The sequence below is a fragment of the Schistocerca piceifrons genome, chromosome 9 (genome assembly GCF_021461385.2).
Source record: "Schistocerca piceifrons isolate TAMUIC-IGC-003096 chromosome 9, iqSchPice1.1, whole genome shotgun sequence".
NCBI lineage: Eukaryota > Metazoa > Arthropoda > Insecta > Orthoptera > Acrididae > Schistocerca > Schistocerca piceifrons.
Genome location: NC_060146.1, coordinates 174,700,130 through 174,721,494, shown reverse-complemented (window position 1 = coordinate 174,721,494; position 21,365 = coordinate 174,700,130).

The window sequence follows — 21,365 nt, the reverse complement described above, 5'->3', positions numbered from 1 at the left end:
GCTGACAACACTGCTCTCTGGTCTGAGACTCTCTTATGGCTTACATATCGCAGGCAGCGCGTGAGCAATCCATCGAAATTACATCTGCTCGAGTGCGCTAGCAAAAAATTCCTTAGTCATGGACCTCTTACAGATCTATGTACGATTTCTCACAATTTCCGCAAGGAATCGCCTTTCGGAGCAATAAATCTCCTTTACAGAGCCGACGAGTAAAGTTGCAATCTTCGTGGAAGGCCAGAAGATCACCTTAAAATCGTGCTCCACGAGAATACGGCCTATCTTCGAGGGAAGAGTGCCCACATAGGGCAAAAACCCACTTGATCTGAAGGAATTACTGTCTTCTTCCCCATCACATATCTGCATTCTAGGTTTTGCATTGAATCCTCTACGAATCTGTTGCAGAGAAAATCCATTCGCTCTTGAGGTATGTGATCTCTTCTTGCAAATTATCTTTATCAGTATACAGTGCGCCCTGTGCACTAAGGTATTAAGGACACCTGTGATCAGTGAAGGGTGATGGCAGGTATTGGCATGTAGGTATAGATTTGTGTGTGTTGGCTTCCGATATACGGCATGTCCGCCGCGGTGGAGCATCTAAAGCCGCAGTTGGCATCTTGTCTTGTCCTGTGACACTCTCTGAGGATGGCCGGACGATACACGGCCGAAATATCAGTGGACTAAATTTTATTTGCGCGGCTACATGCCCGAAATTTAATGGACTACTGTTAACGTTGTCTGCAAAGTCAAGAACCGATAGCAGTATCGTATTTTTCAGTTTAGCCACAATCTATCTACTGTGAAAACAAATGTCGTCATTACTCACGTTCTCTGATCCGTCAAAGGAATGGTTTCGACGAATCCCCTTTCTAAGGTGAAACCTCTGAAAGGTTTAAACAACACGATGTCATTAGTGTAGGTGTCGTTCACAACGTACTGATAGGCTTGTTGGACAAGTCGGATCTGGATGTTGTACTTTGTGAAGACTCTGTCGGTTGAAAAGTCTATGTCGCCGCCGAAAATAACCCCTGTGGAAAAGGAAAAAGGATTATGAGAAAGCAACGTTACGTGGTAAAGAGTCATTCCATGAGAAATGGAAGATTTTGTTGCGCCTGTAACACTTGATGTTCCTTTCTTTAGTGGCAAATCAATACATCTCACGTCATCAAACCTCCACTGCAGGCAGGGTGTCTCAGAAACGTTGCGACAAACTACGAGAGGTTGTAGAGAGTGTCTTGAGGAACAAATCGAAAATAGGTACTCCTGTCCAGAAACGTCATACAACGACGCAACAGAGCTTCGAAGTTATAGAAACCGGCGAATTCCACTAGGTCATCACTTTGGAAACAAATATGTCTTTGTACAAGGTTGGTTTGAAAAGTTCTCTGAGCAGAATAGAAAAAAGTACTTACATCACTGAAGCTTTTTTAATTTTTTAATATAGTCTCCCTGTAGATTAATGCACTTGGTCCAACTATGTTCCAGTGCCTTGATCCCATCTCGAAAATGAGTATCCTCCAGGCCTGCAAAATAGTTGAAGTGAATCTTCGTCCACCACGGAAAATTTTCAGTTTTGGGAAGAGATGGAAGTCTGACGGAGCCATATCATTTGAATAAGGCGGGTGTGGCAACAATTAATACCGTGGTTCGTGTAATTTTGCCTTGGCGACGGCACTTGTGTGCGGAAGCGCATTGTCTTGATGAAATATGACTTTCCCCCTTGCCAAACCTGGCCTTTTTTCGCGTATCTTTTGTTGCAATTTGTCAAGGAGGTTAGCATAGTATTCTCCTGTAATTGTTTGCGCAGTGGGGAGACAATCAACAAACAGGATCCCCTTCGCATCCCAGAATACTGATGCCATGACCTTTCCCCCTGAAGGACTTGTCTTTGCTTTCTTTGCTGGCGGAGACTCAGCATGTTTCCACTGCTTTGACTGTTGTTTTGTCTCTGGGGTATAGTAGTGCACCCAAGTTTCATCTGTGGTAAGAAAACGGCGCAAAAAAATTCAGTTCGTTTCTCCTAAAACAGGCCAGACATTGTCCCGATATGTCCAGTCTCGTGCGTTTTTGATCCAGTGTCAAAGTCGCGGCACCATCTTGCAGATAATTTTTTTTCATTTCTAATTCTTCAGTTAAAATGTGATGTACCCTTTCAGATGACATCTGGCAAGCGTGAGCAATTTCACCCACTTTCAATTGGTGATCCTCCATGACCATTTTGTGTTCTTTTGCAGTGATTTCTGGAGTAGTGACACTTCTCGGCCGACCACTGCGCGGATCATCATCTAAGCTCTCCCGACCAAATTTAAATTCATTTGTGCACTTTGGCAACAGCTGAATGTGAAGGAGCTGAGTCCCCCAGTGTATTCTGGAAATCGGCGTGAATGTCCTTTGATTTCACACCTTTCTTTGCGAAGTACTTAATCACTGCTCGGATCTCGATTTTTTTTTCCCCTCTTCGCGAATCACTACGCGGGAACAACAGAGCCAGCCACATCGCCGCCACAGCTCTCTTCTAAGGGCACCGTCGTGGCACGTCTTTACAGGCAACAGTCCAATGTTTATCACGTGAACAACTCGTTGCGCTAGCACCGACCTCTCGTGGTGATTCCGAGAACTTTTCAAACCACCTACCTACGCTGACGCACCGCAGCCGGGGCGTCTCGCAATGTTGTTTGTTATTCAGTGATCGCGTCTGATTGCCACGATCGCCACTGGAGAAGATGGAGCTAGCTTAGACAGGCATTGTCCTCTACATCTACATCTACATTCATCTACATTGATACTCCGCAAGCCACCCAACGGTGTGTGGCGGAGGGCACTTTACGTGCCACTGTCATTACCTCCCTTTCCTGTTCCAGTCGCGTATGGTTCGCGGGAAGAACGACTGTCTGAAAGCCTCCGTGCGCGCTCAAATCTCTCTAATTTTACATTCGTGATCTCCTCGGGAGGTATAAGTAGGGGGAAGCAATATATTCGATACCTCATCCAGAAACGCACCCTCTCGAAACCTGGCGAGCAAGCTACACCGCGATGCAGAGCGCCTCTCTTGCAGAGTCTGCCACTTGAGTTTATTAAACATCTCCGTAACGCTATCACGGTTACCAAATAACCCTGTGACGAAACGCGCCGCTCTTCTTTGGATCTTCTCTATCTCCTCCGTCAGACCGATCTGGTACGGATCCCACACTGATGAGCAATACTCAAGTATAGGTCGAACGAGTGTTTTGTAAGCCACCTCCTTTGTTGATGGACTACATTTTCTAAGCACTCTCCCAATGAATCTCAACCTGGTACCCGCCTTACCAACAATTAATTTTATATGATCATTCCACTTCAAATCGTTCCGCACGCATACTCCCAGATATTTTACAGAAGTAACTGCTACCAGTGTTTGTTCCGCTATCATATAATCATACATTAAAGGATCCTTCTTTCTATGTATTCGCAATACATTACATTTTTTGTAATGTGGTGCTCTGTTTCATCGGTGGATGATGATTTCTGACACTGGCTTCTACCTGCAGTTTATTTTTCTCCTGTACGTCGAGAAACATCGTAGACTTTAGAGAGTTCAAGGAGAAAACCAAACTGCAGAAGGAACCTCTTGTCCGATACCTTCGTCCTCCGAGGTAACAGAGCATCAAATTCATAGGATGCAAGGCCTTTCCACACACTAGCGATTGCGGCAATCAGTGGTAATCACTCCATAACAAACATTTGCGAGACGTTACGCCTATGGTCCAGCAGCGCACAAAGTCACGTTTGCTGCCGAAGGGGTGGCTTAACACCAAAACCTCCAGATGTCAAAAACTCGGGTCGGTACCGAACTTTGTATGTCGATAGAGAATCAACCAAAACTCCGATTTAGTTCGTACTGTGCGCTGTCGTTCTGCATAACGGGAGTAAACGTTAATTAAAAGTACGAGGGTCATTCAATAATTAAAGAGACAAATTGGTCTGGAGAAAAAACTGTTGGTAGGGCAAGTTTGGTACATGGCTTTAAGTTGGCATCATTGGGATGAGCTCTGATTATTGTTTTGTTTTTAACCTCAAAAATACATTTCAAGATGGCGAGTCCGCTTGAAACGTCCACGTTAGTCGAACAACGTTTTGTTATTCGTTTTTTCCTTGCTGAAGGGGAGAAACCAGTGAATATATACTGTAGAATGTGTAAAGTCTATGGTGAAGGTTGTATGAATCGTGTAAACTTTTAGAAGTGGGTAGAGAAGTTTAAAAACGGCCGCGACTCTGTGACCGACGAACATCGTTCTGGCCCACCAGCTGCAGTTTCAACTCTCTTACTTAAAACTCAAATTGATGACATTATCCGTGCTGACCGCCGTGTGTCTGTGGAAATGTTATTTGATAAGCTTCAAGTTAGTACTGGTACAGTTCATAAAATTATCTGTGACAATCTGAAGTGCTGCAAAACTTGAGCAAGATGGGTCCCAATGGAGTTGACACGGCTACACAAGGAAAAAAGGTTTAGAGTGTGTGCAGAGCTAAAGGAACGTTATGAAAGAGAAGGTGAGCACTTTCTCAACAAAATTTTAACTTTTGATGAAACTTGGGTTCACTGTTATGAGCCAGAATCAAAAACACAAAGCATGGAGTGGAAGCACAGCAACTCACCTGCCAAGAAAAAAATTCAAAACCCAAGCATCAGCAAGAAAAGTCATGTTGACGGTGTTTTGGGATGCTGAAGGTCCAGTTTTTTGAGATTATCTGGAAGAACAGCGTACAATGAACAGCCAGTACTACTCGGATTTGCTATTAAATAAGGTGAAACCAGCCATGAGAGAGAGATGTCGTGAATCTCAGAGGAGAGGTGTGATCTCCAGCAAGACAACGCATGTCCTCATATTGCTCAACTAACTCATGGAACCATCGACAAGATGGGCTGGGAAGTACTGCCCCATCCCCCTTACAGTCCTGATTTAGCATCTAGTGATTTACATTTGTTTCGCGCACAGAAGCAGGCATTATGTGGCAAGAGGCCTGCGGACGTGAAAAAGTTTATGGGAAATTGGTTCAAACATCAAGATAGAGAGATCTTTGGAGCCGGAATAACAAAGCTTGTAGTCCGTTGGAACAAGTGTGTAAATGTTTAAGGGGCTTATGCTGAAAAGCAGAAAAAGTATTGTTTTGTAAAAATAAACGCTCTTTTCTCTAGACCAATTTCTCTCTTTAATTACTGAATGACCCTCGTAATTCCAGAAATACGGACCAAAGAAAAAGCATAACTATGAGGAGCTAATACGTATAGCTTCCGTGGCGAAGTTAGTAGAGCGTTTAAGCGTCGTACCAAGAGACCTGGATTCAAATCCCAATGATGATTTTTTTTACTGTATTACGAGTCAAACTATTATGTGGACGTGTGATGCAGTTGTTTTTTTATTCTACTGCTCCAATGCTTATGATTATTCTGTCAGACTCAAATGCACTAGCTGCTTCATCACGAGTAGTGTCTGTTCTGTCGCACATGTTCGACAGAACACCGCACCTATCTACACAAATGTACTCTATACACTACTGGCCATTAAAATTGCTACACCACGAAAATAACGTGCTACAGACGCGAAATTTAACAGACAGGAAGAAGATGCTATGATATGCAAATGATTAGCTTTTCAGAGCATTCACACAAGGTTGGCACCGGTGGCGACACCTACAACGTGCAACGTGCTGACATGAGGAAAGTTTCCAACCGATTTCTCATACACAAACAGCAGTTGACCGGCGTTTCCTGGTGAAACGTTGTTGTGATGCCTCGTGTAAGGAGGAGAAATGCGTACCATCACGTTTCCGACTTTTATAAAGATCGGATTGCAGCGTATCGCGATTGCGGTTTATTGTACCGCGACATTGCTGCTCGCGTTGGTCGAGATCCAATGACTGTTAGCAGAATATGGAATCGGTGGGTTCAGGAGGGTAATGCGGAACGCCGTGCTGGATCCCAACGGCCTCGTATCACCAGCAGTCGAGATGACAGTCATCTTATCCATATGGCAGTAACGGATCGTGCAGCCATGACTCGATCCCTGAGTCAACAGATGGGGACGTTTTCAAGACAACAACAGTCTACACGAACAGTTCGACGACATTTGCAACAGCATGGACTATCAGCTCGGAGACCACGGCTGCGGTTACCCTTGACGCTGCATCACAGACAGGAGCGCCTGCGAAGGTATACTCAACGACGAACCTGGGTGCACAAATGGCAAAACGTCATTTTTTTCGGATGAATCCAGGTTCTGTTTACAGCATCATGATGGTCGTATCCGTGTTTGGCGACATCGCGGTGAACGCACATTGGAAGCCTGTATTCGTCATCGCCATACTGGTGTATCACCCAGCGTGATGGTGTGGGATGCCATTGGTTACACGTCTCGGTCACCGCTTGTTCGCATTGACGGCACTTTGAACAGTGGACGTTACATTTCAGATGTGTCACGACCCGTGGCTCTACCCTTCATTCGATCCCTGCGAAACCCTACATTTCAGCAGGATAATGCACGACCGCATGTTGCATGTCCTATACAGGCCTTTCTGGATACAGAAATCGTTCGACTGCTGCCCTGGCCAGCACATTCTCCAGATCTCTCACCAATGGAAAACGTCTGGTCAATGGTGGCCGAGCAATTGGCTCGTCACAATACGCCAGTCACTACTCTTGATGAACTGTGGTATCGTGTTGAAGCTGCATGGGCAGCTGTACCTGTACAGTTCCTCCAAGCTCTGTTTGACTCAATGCCCAGGCGTATCAAGGCCGTTATTACGGCCAGAGGTGGCTGTTCTGGGTACTTATTTCTCAGGATCTGTGCACCCAAATTGCGTTAAAATGTAATGACATGTCAGTTCTAGTATAATATATTTGTCCAATGAATACCCGTTTATCATCTGCATTTCTTCATGGTGTAGCAATTTTAATGGCCAGTAGTGTGTAATGTTTGGTACAGATGTGAGTGTCTGATGACCGCTACGGTCACAGGTTCGAATCCTGCCTCGGGCATGGATGTGTGTGATCTCCCTAGGTTAGGTAGGTTTAAGTAGTTCTAAGTTCTAGGGGACTGATGACCACAGATGTTAAGTCCCATAGTGCTCAGAGCCATTTGAACCAACCATTTTTGAGTATCTGACATCTAAAGGTTTCTGTATTAGGGGCAAGCGCTGGCGCCCATGTCTTCGGGTCTCAGTAATGTCATTAGACGTTTCCAGACATGGATTCCTATTTCCAGTTTGTTCCTCAAGAGACTCTCTTCCACCACTGGAAGTTCGTCGAAAGATTTCTGGGACATCCTGTATAGTGCCATATTCAGGTCTATCTGTTTCATTATCTTCGTGTTAATACTGCAGTGTAAATTACACAAATGTTTCATACTTAACCATGGAATGATCCTAAAGCTTATTCTAGGCTTTCACTCACTATCAGTAAAAAGTCGTAAGTCATAGCTTACAGATTAGCTTTTTCAGGTCTTTAGTTAGAGGTTTTGGAGTAAAAAAGTTAGCGCCTACGTGCAAAAGGCGTGAATCGTATGTTGCAAAAAGAGCACTTTTCCACTTTTTGACACTATATGGATATTTCATATTTTCCTGATTATGAAGGCAATACCTACAGTTTTATGTAGAAAGAACCCTCTACGATATATACCTGGCCCACAGGAATGGGACTTCTCCTGGAAAGGTACCGTTCCAGCTCTAATTTTGCGCGTGACATATCGGTATGGGAAGCATTCTGCTGGAGCCACCTCTCCATTACTCACAACATGGGAGGGCAAGACCGCAAAATTATAGATATATCATGTGGGGGAGGCTAAAAAAAGTCCGATGAAGTTTTTTTTTTCTTAGATGACAGTAATAGCGAGTTACCAAGTACCTACACATACACTGTAGCTCCAAAGAAACTGGTATTCCAACATTGTGGCCTCCCCTTGTTAGCGGTCAGAACATTGCCTAGTGAGCACGAGGTCTGGGTTCGAATCCCTGTCTGGCACAAATTTTCAGCTTTCCTCTTTGATTTAAATGAATGCCCATCCGAAACCAATGTCCGTAATCCCTTTTTGTCTACGTTTGTGCTCAGGCGACGAATCCCAGTGCCTGTTACAAAACTGTTGCCTCCCACTACATGGGTCATGAGTCTGCCAGCCAATAGCCTGAAGCTCACACTTCTTTCAGAAGGTTTTATGGAAATTTCCATTTGCCCTCTCTAACATTCTGCATGGTGACTGTTCTAAGTCGTGTCTCCCTACCACTTCCGCGCAACAACACTCTGAGCGTGTTTTTTAGGGAATTGACTAGTTTGAACCTGGGACCTGTTGCTGGTAAGGAGACGCCAGACCACACATGACATGTAGAATTCAGAAGAGTTCAGTGAGACTAGCGATGATATAATCAAATACTTAATGATTTCAGCGTCAGCTCCACTGCACTCCCTGTGAAAGAATCTTAATACTAACTAAGTTTAGCGGAAGGGGTTCAAGGCTTTCCTATTTTTAGTTAGCTGGTAAAATAACGTCGAAAAAGCAGTTAAATTTACCATTGGAATTTTTATTCTACTCACAAAACATTGTTTATAAATTGCGCTCTTAAACTGCGCTATTGATGAAAGGAAATATTTTAATACAGGACGATAAAAACCAACTACGTTCAACAAAAATGTGAACGAATGTTCCCTGAATGGGTTTTCAAGTTCTACAATGAATCGAAGGATGACCTATGCCATATCACATCTATAATCTAGGTTTAAATTAAGTTTCATAAAAGATAAAACTATCAAAAATGGTCTGCAGTGACCCTCAATTATCTTTAATTACATTGTCATAAATTACAGTGGCTGATGTGGCTTCTCAGTAATTATATAACAGAAAAATCATCGCGTTCCATATTTTAACTTCTAATAGCAAATGTGAATACCACGAAGTTTAATTGACGATCTACACTAGTATTACGTAAAAAGGGGGTGTAACAGACGAGACTTCTGCAGTTCTGAGTGAAGCTTTATGCGCTCTTATGTGGCATCACATGCGTTCATTACCTTGTCGGTAGTTAGGCAGCGTCAGGGGTGGCTGGCGGCTCAGCTCCACACACCTCGCTGTCTCAGTAGCAACTGTCTTGAACTCATCCTTAATGCTGTTTATCGAAGTTGGTTTAAGAAACAGGTATCTGGCTGTGCTTACAACTGACCAGTTAGCGTCTCAATGTTAACCTTAAGCTCCGCCTACAAAAATTCTGTCTATCGAATGAGAAACATTATACTTTTTGTGGTGGGGCAATGTTTTTAATGTTTGCTACTTAACAGAGATGCGTATAGTCTCACGCTAAAACCTGCAGCTGGTGTGGCACTTTTAGTGTTATCGTAAGATCTATACTGTTCTTCTTGAGGGCTCTATCTTTTAACATGGGTTGAGGTCGGCCGGCGATGCGGGTGTCTCATTGTCCCACTCTTATCGTAGGGCCTTCTAGCCTACACAGCTCTGCTCTCGGCTTCTGTTCTCGTTTCTCCTCTCAGAACTGCGTCTGTTTCATGGTGGGAAGGTATGACATGCATTTAGACGTTCTTGTGTTAGTTTGTGGTATTCCATTTGCTCACTCGTTGATCGTATTACTTTGGTTAATTTAATTTCAGGATTTATTCGGAGCTATGTGACATATTGCCGGATTTGCTATCATGTCAGGGTTTTCATGGAAGGTGTTGGATTTGCCTGACACATTACACCTCATGGTGTGGGTTCCTGTAGTCATGTCCTAGTTCATGAACCACGGGCAACATATGAGTGGCCAAGTAAGTGGTCCCGACAGTCGGGATACCAGTTATTTTGGAATAAGGCTGGGCATCTCGGACATATTCTGAGTCGTGGTCACCTTTGTGCTCATACGGCAAAGACTACCAAATCCACCGGTTAGTCCCTCAGCCGTTAGGGGTAAAACCCAATGGGACTCGGGGCAAGTAAGGCTAGCAACCTGCTTCCCTGATACTTTAAATATGATGCTGGCAACAATCAGAGCAAAATGCCTCGGACCTTTGGAGGTGACGGAGTCGCACCTCTAACTGACAAACCAGGGACTCCTAAGATACGACTTGGCAAACAAATGGTAATGAGATGGGGAGCTATTAATATCAATGGGGGCTACTCTTGGAAGAAGGTAGAGCTGGCAGAGGCTGCAAGTAAGATGGGGCTGGACGTTTTAGCTGTTAGTGACATTCGGGTAAGGGGTGAGAAAGAAGAAGAAGTGGGAGAATACAAGGTCTACTTGTCAGGAGTCAAAGCAGGAATAGCACAATGGGGTGTAGGGCTTTACATCAGGAAAGAAATGGAACCCAGCGTAGTTGCAATAAGGTATGTAAACGAACGACTGTTGTGGATAGATTTGACAGTGTCTAGCAAGAAAATTAGGATTGTGTCAGTATATTCACATTGTGAAGGGACTGATCAAGATAAGATGGATAGTTTTTATGAGGCACTCAGTGATGTAGTTGTTAGAGTAAAGGACAAGGACAGTGTTCTGCTCATGGGTGATTTTAACGCCAGGATTGGAAATCGAACGGAAGGGTATGAAAAGGTTATGGGTAAATTTGGAGAGGATATGGAGGCCAACAGGAACGGGCAGCAACTCTTGGATTTCTGTGCCAGTATGGGCTTAGTAATCACAAACTCCTTTTTTAAACATAAGAACATTCACCGGTATACTTGGGAAAGCAGGGGAACCAGATCTGTCATTGACTATATAATAACAGATCAGGAATTCAGGAAGGCTGTGAGGGACACACGTGTATTCAGGGGATTCTTTGATGACACTGATCATTATTTAATCTGCAGTGAAATTGGGATTGCGAGGCCGAAAGTGCAGGAGGTCAGGTCCATATGTAGGAGGATAAGAGTGGAGAAACTTCAGGATAAGGAAATCAGGCACAAGTACATAACAGCGATCTCAGAAAGGTACCAGTTAGTTGAATGTAGTCAATTACAGTCATTGGAAAAGGAATGGACAAGGTACAGGGACACAGTACTAGAAGTGGCTAAAGAATGTCTTGGAACAGTAGTGTGTAAAAGTAGGAGGAAGCAAACAGCTTGGTGGAATGACACAGTCAAGGCAGCCTGTAAAAGGAAAAAGAAGGCGTATAAAAAATGGCTACATACTAGAACTCAGGTAGACAGAGAAAGTTATGTTGAAGAAAGAAACAAAGCCAAACAGATAATTGCAGCATCCAAGAAGAAATCTTGGGAAGACTTTGGAAACAGGTTGGAGACATTGGGTCAAGCTGCTGGAAAACCATTCTGGAGTGTAATTAGCAGTCTTCGAAAGGGAGGTAAGAAGGAAATGACAAGTATTTTGGACAGGTCAGGAAAACTGGTGGTGAATCCTGTGGATGCCTTGGGCAGATGGAGGGAATATTTTGAAGAGTTGCTCAATGTAGGTGAAAATACGATCAGTAATGTTTCAGATTTCGAGGTAGAATGGGATAGGAATGATGATGGAAATAGGATCACGTTTGAGGAAGTGGAGAAAATGGTCAATAGATTGCAGTGCAATAAAGCAGCTGGGGTGGATGAAAATAAGTCGGAACTCATCAAGTACAGTGGAATGTCAGGTCTTAAATGGCTACACAGGATAATTGAAATGGCCTGGGAGTCGGGACAGGTTCCATCAGACTGGACAAAAGCAGTAATCACACCAATCTTTAAACATGGAAACAGAAAAGATTGTAACAACTACAGAGGTATCTCTTTAATCAGCGTTGTGGGTAAAATCTTCTCAGGTATTGTTGAAAGGAAAGTGCGAGTATTAGTTGAGGACCAATTGGATGAAAATCAGTGTGGGTTTAGGCCTCTTAGAGGTTGTCAGGACCAGATCTTTAGCTTACGGCAAATAATGGAGAAGTGTTATGAGTGGAACAGGGAATTGTATCTATGCTTTATAGATCTAGAAAAGGCATATGACCGGGTTCCTAGGAGGAAGTTATTGTCTGTTCTACGAGATTATGGAATAGGAGGCAGACTTCTGCAAGCAATTAAAGGTCTTTACATGGATAGTCAGGCAGCAGTTAGAGTTGACGGTAAACTGAGTTCATGGTTCAGAGTAGTTTCAGGGGTAAGACAAGGCTGCAACCTGTCTCCACTGTTGTTCATATAATTTATGGATCATATGTTGAAAACAATAGACTGGCTGGGTGAGATTAAGATATGTGAACACAAAATAAGCAGTCTTGCATATGCGGATGACTTAGTTGTGATGGCAGATTCGAATGAAAGTTTGCAGAGTAATATTTCAGAGCTAGATTAGAAATGTAAGGACTATGGTATGAAGATTAGCATCTCCAAAACGAAAGTAATGTCAGTGGGAAAGAAATATGGTATGAAGATTAGCATCTCCAAAACGAAAGTAATGTCAGTGGGAAAGAAATATAAACGGATTGAGTGCCAAATAGGAGAAACAAAGTTAGAACAGGTGTACTGTTTCAAGTACTTAGGATGCATATTCTCGCAGGATGGCAACATAGTGAAAGAACTGGAAGCGAGGTGTAGCAAGGCTAATGCAGTGAGCGCTCAGCTACGATCTACTCTCTTCTGCAAGAAGGAAGTCAGTACCAAGACTAAGTTATCTGTGCACCGTTCAATCTTTCGACCAACTTTGTTGTATGGGAGCGAAAGCTGGGTGGATTCAGGTTACCTTATCAATAAGGTTGAGGTTACGGATATGAAAGTAGCTAGGATGATTGCAGGTACTAGTAGATGGGAACAATGGCAGGAGGGTGTCCACAATGAGGAAATCAAAGAAAAACTGGGAATGAACTCTATAGATGTAGCAGTCAGGGCGAACAGGCTTAGATGGTGGGGTCATGTTACACGCATGGGAGAAGCAAGGTTACCCAAGAGACTCATGGGTTCAGCAGTAGAGGGTAGGAGGAGTCGGGGCAGACCAAGGAGAAGGTACCTGGATTCGGTTAAGAATGATTTTGAAGTAATAGGTTTAACATCAGAAGAGGCACCATTGTTAGCACTGAATAGGGGATCATGGAGGAATTTTATAAGGGGGGCTATGCTCCAGACTGAACGCTGAAAGGCATAATCAGTCTTAAATGATGATGATGATGATGATGATGATGATGATGATGATGATGATGATTACACCTCCTACATCCAAGCAAATATGAGTCTCTGCTTTTCAGTGGGAAGCATGCCTAGGCGATTTCTGTGAGAAGATTCTTCGGAGGTCAGCTCGTGACCACCGTCTGTGATACCGCGCATTCCTTCAGTCTAAAAGGTATGTCTTTTCACCTTACCCTGCACCCGGTGCTCTTCAGTCAGGAACGCTGTTTTGAAATTTTTTTTCTGTCCCACCAGAGTACAACCTCCCACCCACACTGTCTGCACTATGAGGTTCCTGCGGCCTGTAGTGTTGCGAACCACTGCCCTCTCGCTCTGTTCTCTCTCACAGCAGTAAATGTCTGCCCCTGCATAACGTGACAACTGCCAACTCTCTTACCAGTCTGCCAAAACTCAAAAGAAATTGCGCCTGACCATTTCTGTATATACAGGAAATTATTTGCAAAGCCCGACACCAACCACAACGACATGTAATGCACCTGAACGTGGCAAGAATTACGGTTGGTACTAATCGATGGGGCCGTTGGGGAAGGGTATACACAAATCAGGTTTGGAATCCAGTAGGTGCAGTGTACAGAAACCAGATGGCAGTTATAAGAGTCGAGGGGCACGAAAGGGAAGCAGTGATTGGGAAGGGAGTGACACAAGTTGTAGCCTCTCCCCGATGTTATTCAATCTGTATATTGAACAAGCAGTAAAGGAAACTAAAGAAAAATTCGGAGTAGGTATTAAAATCCATGGAGAAGAAATAGAAACTTTGAGGTTCACTGATGACATTGTAGTTCTGTCAGAGACAGCAAAGGACTTGGAAGAGCAGTTGAACGGAATGGACAGTGTCTTGAAAGGAGGGTATAAGATGAACATCAACAAAAGCAAAACGAGGATAATGGAATGTAGTCGAATTAAGTCGGGTGATGCTGAGGGAATTAGACTAGGAAATGAGACACTTAAAGTAGTAAAGGAGTTTTGCTATTTGGGGAGCAAAATAACTGATGATGGTTGAAGTAGAGAGGACATAAAATGTAGACTGGCAATGCCAAAGAAAGCGTTTCTGAAGAGGGGCAATTTGTTAACATCGAGTATAGATTTAAGTGTCAGGAAGACGTTTCTGAAAGTATTTGTATGGAGTGTAGCAATGTATGGAAGTGAAACATGGACGATAACTAGTTTGGACAAGAAGTGAATAGAAGCTTTCGAAATGTGATGCCACAGAAGAATGCTGAAGATTAGATGGGTAGATCACATAATTCAAGAGGAGGTATTGAACAGAATTGGGGAGAAGAGGAGTTTGTGCCACAACTTGACAAGAAGAAGGGATCGGTTGGTAGGACATGTTCTGAGTCAAATTTAGTATTGGAGGGCAGAGTGGAGGGTAAAAATCGTAGAGGGAGACCAAGAGATGAATACACTAAGTAGATTCAGAAGGATGTAGGTTGCAGTAAGTACTGGGAGATGAAGAACCTTGCACAGGACAGAGTAGCATGGAGAGCTGCATCAAACCAGTCTTAGGAGTGAAGACCACAACAACAACAACAACAGCAACAACAGGTGCAGTGGCGTGAAACAATTCGCGTTTACGACATGCAAAAGGCTTCTTGAAAAATTTTCAGCATTTCGCGGCCCTGTCAGCAACTGTATAAATATTAATTTTAATTTTAATAACCAACAGACTCAGTTGCACCGTTTACCTAGAATTTACCTAGGTTTCAGTCGGGATAACCCAACCTTCTTCAGAATAAAAGTAACTACCGTTTGTTCATAGTGGACATCGTCAAGCTAAAACTACAAATCCATAAATTATCGTCAGACTGTAAAAACTTATCTGAAACTGTGTCGGCCCCACTTCGCGATTGCGATGCGGCAGCCACGAGTGCTGTAATGGGACAAAGCTTCTTTAAAAGGTGACCAGTGAAAACGATCGTATGCCATTTCTGTGTTCATAGTGTGTAAGTGCACATGTTTTATAGGAGACTCACTGTAATCGCTGTATAACGATTAAGACACTAGATAATGTACCACGCTGACGACATTTAGAAAATAAAAAACAAATCCATCTCGACCTAGGATGGAACCCTTAACCTTGTGGATGCTAGCCCGAAACACTATCCATTGCACCAACTACACAGCAGTACCACTCGTTGTTAACACAGGTAGTCACAGTACATCTGATAATAGTGTTGCCAGATTGCCAGCCTTACCGTCTATTTACTGCCGGGGACGAAATTTTGTGGGGGACTTTTGTGTTGCTACTATGTGAGTAATCGGGCTGCGAAGTCCGAGTGTGTTATATATACATATATAAACACACACACACATATCATGAATGACGTGATGAGCAATATATATATATATATATATATATATATATATATATATTGCTCATCACGTCATTCATGATGTGTGTGTGTTTGTGTGTGATATATATATATATATATGTTGCTCATCACGTCATTCATGTGAAATATATATATATTTATTTATTTTTTTATAAAGGTAACGAATTCGTATGTTTTCGACATGAGGACGTATCGGCACCTAAGTGCCTATACCATGCTTTATGATATACTAAAAGTTCGTTTCATGGTTCCATATATCATAACGATGTGGAACAAGTCATTTTATATTAACATATTTTTTTATAAATAGACCGTGCTGATCATTTGTTTTTTAATTAAACACAGATTTTAGTCAATAATTCCTATCCATCGACGTTTACACGTTATTTTAATGGACAGACTTCTGCAAAATAGGAGTTGTCAAAAAGAAATGTTTTCAGTTTAGTTTAAAATTTTACGTTTTAGACCTTTCAGGCATTTATGTCACTGGGAAAGTGATTAAAACTTTTGGTTGCAGCGTTATAAAACCCTGTTTGTGCTACAGTCAACCTTAACGTGGCTTAATGAATGTCATTTTTCTCTGCTGGTATTGTAATTATATGCTTCACTTTTGTTATTGAAGTGCAGTGAATTGTTTGCAACAAACTTCGTGAGGAAATAACTGTACTGTGAAGCGGATATATGCCAGTCACACGCCGAGCAGAAAGCAGGCACGACGAAAAGAGTGTTCATTAAGTTTTCGGCTAAAGTCTTCTTCAGAAAGGAAGCGAAGCACACACACACACACACACACACACACAAATTCATGTAACCATACACACAAAACTCTCTCACACACACACTCATTAGCCCTGTCTGTGGCTGTTCTAACCAGAACGAGGAATGTGAACAATGAATAATTATCGGCGGTAGGTGTTTAGGGCATGAGATGGTGAACCAACTGTCAGCGCGGTGTTGTGTGGGGACGAGATTATTGATACAGTGTGACTCGGATGTCCGAGCGTTTGCGGTTTGTATAAAAAAAAAGTAAACAGCGTAACCATAATTCACGTACAAGGGATTAGCAAAATAATGTGGACAGTGGTAATAATGGGATGGTTGTATCTGACGATCAACAACGCAGGTAAGACACGTATCGCGTTGGAGTGTGCGTGTTCAGTACGGACTAGGCATCAGTGCAGGTTGTTTACAAGTAGTGCACACACTTCGTATTTGCATTAAGAGGCCGAAATCGACGTGCAATGAAAGACCTAACAGAGTTCCAAAGAGGGCAGATTGTGGAGGCCCGATTAGCTGGAGCGTCAGTAACCAAGACAACCAACTTATTGAATGTTTCAAGAGCAACTGTTTCAACAGTAATGACAGCCTACACAAAACACTGAAAGACGTCATCGTGTAAACGTAATGATGACCGCAAATTAAGACTAAATGACAGAAATCGTCGTACGCTAACACGAATTCTGACAAACGACACAAAACTACGTCTATCGACACTGTCCGCCGAGAACTTCACAAAGCGAATATTCATGTACGAGCTGCTATACCGAAACCATTAGTGACGGCAACCAACGCATATCTTGCGAACCATGGATGTAGGGTATCAGACGGATGCCATATTCCTTGACTTCCGGAAAGCGTTTGACTCGGTGCCCCACTGCAGACTCCTAACTAAGGTACGAGCATATGGGATTGGTTCCCAAGTATGTGAGTGGCTTGAAGACTTCTTAAATAATAGAACCCAGTACGTTTTCCTCGATGGAGAGTGTTCATCGGAGGTGAGGGTATCATCTGGAGTGCCCCAGGGAAGTGTGGTAGGTCCGCTGTTGTTTTCTATCTACATAAATGATCTTTTGGATAGGGTGGATAGCAATGTGCGGCTGTTTGCTGATGATGCTGTGGTGTACGGGAAGGTGTCGTCATTGAGTGACTGTAGGAGGATACAAGATGACTTGGACAGGATTTGTGATTGATGTAAATAATGGCAGCTAACTCTAAATATAGATAAATGTGAATTAATGCAAATGACTAGGAAAAAGAATCATGTAATGTTTGAATACTCCATTAGTAGTGTAGCGCTTGACATAGTCACGTCGATTAAATATTTGGGCGTAACATTGCAGAGCGATATGAAGTGGGACAAGCATGTAATGGCAGTTGTGGGGAAGGCGGATAGTCGTCTTCGGTTCATTGGTAGAATTTTGGGAAGATGTGGTTCATCTGTAAAGGAGACCGCTTATAAAACACTAATACGACCTATTCTTGAGTACTGCTCGAGCTTTTGGAATTCCTATCAGGTCGGATTGAGGGAGGACATACAAGCAATTCAGAGGCGGGCTGCTAGATTTGTTACTGGAAGGTTTGATCATCACGCGAGTATTACGGAAATGCTTCAGGAACTCGGTTGGGAGTCTCTAGAGGAAAGGAGGCGTTCTTTTCGTGAATCGCTACTGAGGAAATTTAGAGAACCAGCATTTGAGGCTGACTGCAGTACAATTTTACTGCCGCCAACTTACATTTCGCGGAAAGACCACAAAGATAAGAGAGATTAGGGCTCGTACAGAGGCATATAGGCAGTCATTTTTCCCTCGTTCTGTTTGGGAGTGGAACAGGGAGAGAAGATGCTAGTTATGGTACGAGGTACCCTCCGCCACGCAACGTATGATGGATTGTGGAGTATGTATGTAGATGTAGATGCGTAAAACATGGTGTGAGGGGCATAAATTCTGGACGGCTGATCAGTGGAAACACGTCATATGACCCGACGAGTCAACGTTTTCGTTATTTGCAACACCAGGCCGGGTATACGTCTGGAGAACGCCAAAAGAAGCCAACACTCCTGATTGCTAGATTCCAACGATTAAGCATGGAGGTGGAAGTGTGATGGTGTGGGTAACCATATCATGGTACTGATGAATTCTTTTCCGGTTATCAGCCGAGTGGTGGCGTCGTCGTGTCTCAACGTTTCAATGAGTTTCGTACCCATCATCTTCTGGCGAGGTTTGTCAACTCCCTCCCATCTTCGCCAGAAGAGGATGGGTACGAAACTCATTGAAACTTTGCGACAAGACGACGCCACGACTCGGCTGATAACCAGCGAAGAATTCATCAGTGAAATACGTCGAGAAAGACTGCAATCGCACATATCATGGTATTCCGCTGGTCCCATCACTACTCTCAACGGCCGTGTTATAGCCAACGATTATGTGAACATTTTAAGTGATCAGGTGCTTCTCATGATTCAAATGTTGCTTCCCGACAATGATGCCCTAATTCATGAGAATAATGCACCCATTCATACAGTCAGGACAGTGCAATCGTGGTATGAGGAGCATGCAACTGAATTGCAGCGTCTTCTCTGGCCGGCACAGTCTTTGGACATGAACATTATCGAACCGTTGTGGGCGGGGTTATTTTCAAGAATGACTGCCTGTCGAAGTCGCGGGTACAAACGATACATATCGAACGTGCGATCGTAAATCGATCGTGCAACTCTGGTGGCGGGTGTTGTGATCAATTATTTGTGATCATCATTTTTATCTGCTTTCCGTTGTTCCCGTAGATGCTCTAAATTACATACCTCCGCGAATTACACTACTGGCCATTAAAATTGCTACACCAAGAAGTAATGCAGATGATAAACGGGTATTCATTGGACAAATATATTATACTACAACTGACATGTCATTACATTATCACGCAATTTGGATGAATAGATCCTGAGAAATCAGTAGCCAGAACAACCACCTCTGGCCGTAATAACGACCTTCATGCGCATGGGCATTGAGTCAAACAGAGCTTGGATGGCGTGTACAGGTACAGCTGCCCATGCAGCTTCAACATGATACCACAGTTCATCAAGAGTAGTGATTGGCGTATTGTGACAGACCAGTTGCTCGGCCACCATTGACAAGACGTTTTCCATTGGTGAGAGATCTGGAGAATGTGCTGGCCGGGGCAGCAGTCAAACATTTTCTGTATCCAGAACGGCCCGTACAGGACCTGCAACATGCGGTCGTGTCTTATCCTGCTGAAATGAAGGGTTTCACAGGGATCGAATGAAGGGTAGAGCCACGGGTCGTAACACATCAGAAATGTAACGTCCACTGTTCAAAGTGCCGTCAATGCGAGCAAGAGTTCCCCGAGACGTGTAACCAATGGCACCCGTACCATCACGCCGGGTGATACGCCAGTATGGCGATGACGAATACACGCTTCCAATGTGCGTTCTCCGCGATGTCGCCAAACACGGATGCGACCTTCATGATGCTGTAAACAGAACCTGGATTCATCCGAAAAAATGACGTTTTGCCATTTGTACACCCAGGTTCGTCGTTGAGTACACCATCGCAGGTGCTCCTGTCTGTGGTGCAGCGTCAAGGCAAACCGCAACCATGGTCTCCAGGCTGATAGTCCATGCTGCTGTAAACGTCGTCGAACTGTTCGTGCAGATGGTTGTCGTCTTGCAAACGTCCCCATCTGTTGACTCAGAGATCGAGACGTGGCTGCACGATCCGTTACAGACATGCGGATAAGATGCCTGTCATCTCGACTGCTAGTGATAACAGGCCGTTGGGATCTAGCACGGCGTTCCGTATTACCCTCCTGAACCCACCGATTCCATATTCTGCTAACAGTCATTGGATCTCGACCAACGAGAGCAGCAATGGTGCGATACGATAAACTGCAATCGCGATACGCTACAATCCGACCTTTATCAATGTCGGAAACGTTATGGTACGCATTTCTCCTCCTTACACTAGGCATCACAACAACGTTTCACCAGGCAACGTCGGTCAACTGCTGTTTGTGTATGAGAAATCGGTTGGAAACTCTCCTCATGTCAGCACGTTGTAGATGTCGCTATCGGCGCCCACCTTGTGTGAATGCTGTGAAAAGGTAATCATTTACATATCACAGCATCTTCTTCCTGTCGGTTAAATTTCGCGTCTGTAGCACCTCATCTTCGTGGTGTAGCAATTTTAATGGCCAGTAGTGTATTTGTGAGTTGCTAGGGAAGCCCTGACGAATTATATCGTTAATGAGTGGGATGTCTGGTGTTCTTGATGTTTCTTCGGCGTATTCTTCACATTGGAAAATTTAATTCTATGTTTATCCAGCGCAGATAATTGTTTGACCCTTTGTCGCAAATATGGAGTACTACCAGACGAGGGAAGAAAGGACTGTGTAGACTGTGGTGGTGCGAAGTGTGTAAAACTCCGTAAGAACAGTTTCGATGCTGAAATACTGTTACAATTTCAATGCGGACAGTGCGGAAAACGAACGAGTATCAGGAAGAATACATGGTTCGACTCTTCCAAATTATCCATACAGACCACCGTAATGGACTTTCACATGAAGACAACACCGACGACGAGTAAGGTAAGTCGTCTCCTTTGCAATTGCAGGTATTTTTGCAACGCACTTCTTTTGTCATTGCTGTACTGACCACGGTAAACATACTCATAACGCCCGCCACCGTAGTTGTATGATTGTCTTACGATCTCACGTTCGATATGTATCGTTTGGACCCCACGTCTCGATAGGTAATCATTCTTGGAAATTACCGTCAATACAGGAGGCAGAAGAGGCTCTGATCGAATAATGGCATAACATTCCATTGGGGACTGTACAATCGTTGTATGACAGTATTCCAAGAAGAATCATAGCTGTATTATGGGCAAACGGGGTTCCAACCACTTATTAATAAACCATTCCCAAGTAAGTATAAGTGTTCACATTGTTTTCCCTGTCCCCTGTATATTAAAGAAAATATTGCTTCAACGGTTCCACTTACGAATGAAATATGATATCTTTAAACATTAGATTACGGCTGGATTGATTAGCACACCTGTAAACGAAGCACCCACGATTTTTTGGTGAAACAACTACGTCTCCACATAAAGCACCGGATGTTGTTTGGGAT